This window comes from Boleophthalmus pectinirostris, unplaced genomic scaffold (genome assembly GCF_026225935.1).
Source record: "Boleophthalmus pectinirostris isolate CB_2022bp ecotype Guang Dong unplaced genomic scaffold, ASM2622593v1 HiC_scaffold_8, whole genome shotgun sequence".
NCBI classification, from domain to species: Eukaryota; Metazoa; Chordata; class Actinopteri; order Gobiiformes; family Gobiidae; genus Boleophthalmus; species Boleophthalmus pectinirostris.
In genome coordinates, this window is record NW_026571515.1 from 6,437,022 (window position 1) to 6,439,400 (window position 2,379).

The window sequence follows — 2,379 nt, forward strand, 5'->3', positions numbered from 1 at the left end:
ACCTGAAAAAAAAGAACGAGAAAATGATATACACACCCATTGGAAGTCATTAATTTACAGCAAACTGACAATATTTATCACAATAAATAAAGAAATTACAATAAAACATGACATATAAGATCAATTGCTTACCCTGTTTGATGTATTTATTTAGTTAAAAAGATCTGTACCTATTAGTCTTTTAAAGTGACATTTGTTTTTCTCCACTGATCTATAGTAAAAGCAGCTTTTAGAGTCAAAATGAGACGACTGCGAGCTCCATCCAGCCGTTTTCTTCTCCACTAATCAGGAGCTAAGACGTGTGATGGCAAAAGTCTGCTCTGGTGAATGATCTTGATACACGGCTTTCAGTTTTGGTGAATTTAATTTGTCAGTGTGGAGGACAACAGGTCGTGCAGGTCTGGTGGAGTGTGTCAGCCTTCTTACAAACTCACTCTGTGGCAGGTGCAGGACGCCGATGCTGACTCCCGACACCACATCTCCCACCGCGTTCTGCCGCAGGTTATACTGAGGAAACCAGGACAGAACCGGGACCAGACCCAGGACCAGAGACTTCATCTTGGATCTAGAACACCTTCAACACAAAGGACCAATGTTTTTAGAATGTTTGTTAACACCTTACTCAAATCAAATCAAATCAAACTTTATTATAAAGCGCTTTTCATACAAAACTGTAACACAACCCGCATTTCCATCCAACCACCCACCAACCCAGTATCCACAGCCTCAACCCCACACAACCAGACAACCCAAACACACACACACACACACACACACACACAAAACACACACAAACACGGTAAAATACATAAAACGACAAATAGTAAGATGTGAGGCTGAATCCAGGCGAACCAGTTGAGAAAGCATCATCAGAGGAGCCGTCTACACCAGGAGCAGAGAGACGTCCACACCAGGAACCACCACAGGAGTCCAGGGGAGAGATGAAGCCCAAACACCAACTCTCCACCAGGAGCCACAGCCGACCTCCGCTCCTGATGCAGACGCTCCTACAGAGGAAACACTGGAAATCCTAAAAATATGCCTAAAATAAATAAATAAATAAATATAATAAAATATATACACTAGAAACTAGAAACACTTTATAATAACTACACCTTAAAGAGCCAATTACCAAAAACAGAAACCTAAACAAACATATCTACCCCGACAGACGTACTTCAGTTTATGTTGGCTTAAATATGTTTTTATTGTTTATATAAATATAATATGTTCTGTTTTTGCAAACTGTGCAGAGGGAAGTACTTTGTGCATTTGTAACCGAGTAAGACACCTTTGCTTTTTTCTCAACTGAATTAATTTAAAGTTTGATTTTTACTTCATGAAGTATTTGTTTACCACCTTGAACATTCATTCCAAACAGTATAAGTGAGCTACAGCCCAGACTGATGTGTGGAACTCCAGACCCTTCTGCGTTCAAAGTGAATCTAGGAGGGACTGGCTGCTCAGGCAAAGTTCACAGGAGGATTGTATTTCCTCCTTGTTTGCTCACAGCCAATCGCAGCAGGCCTCCTCGAGAGCGCACTGCTCACGTCAATGCCTGCCAGAGTCCAAGCACTAAAGCTTATCACTATTCAATAAATACTCAATACAACACACACTTTGGGTTTAGTTTGTCTTTTCTGGTTAAAATAGCAACTCACCGACACTGAGACGTCACTTTTTTCCAAATTGGCGTCTTCTTCTTCTCCACTCTTTGTCCGACCAAGTCAAGCTGAGATTCATCCAGAAATGTGCTTTCACTTCTCACATTTGGACAAACGTCATTGCTTTGGTTACAGTCCATTTTTGACAAACTTTCTTTATTGTATAGAACTTTACGACTTTTAATGTTTCTGTAATTTGTTAATAAAGTTACAAATGAAAAACAGTTGTCACAAAATCTCAAAAAAGCGTTTCAAATGACTGACCAGAGCTGCAGAGAATGGTCAGCGGTGAGTAGAGTAAAAAGTGTTGTGTCATGTTTAGACACGTGAGCACGAGAGGCCTTGAAACACGGAGGTTGAATGGGACCTTTATCTGGGCTTGGCTTTCAGAGGAACGTGCATGTGAGAGAGTGCACGTAAGAGCAGTGCACGTGCAGCGACGGTGTGCACGTGAGCCGGTGTGAGGCCACAGTCAGAGGAAGTGATATTGGAGTTTTATTGGAGTTAATGGTGGGTTGTAAAACTTAACATAGTGATTAGAAGAGACCGCAAGTGAGGACATTAAGGGGCAGAATTGTTCCAAAATAAACAGATCAATATACTGTAGAAAAAAACAACTTAAGCTTGTGTAAAGGTCCTAAAAACTGACTCTTGTGAGCTTGTATTAGAGGTTAGAGGAGTCAAGCTGAGCTGATTTTCAGTGCAGACCCAAAGT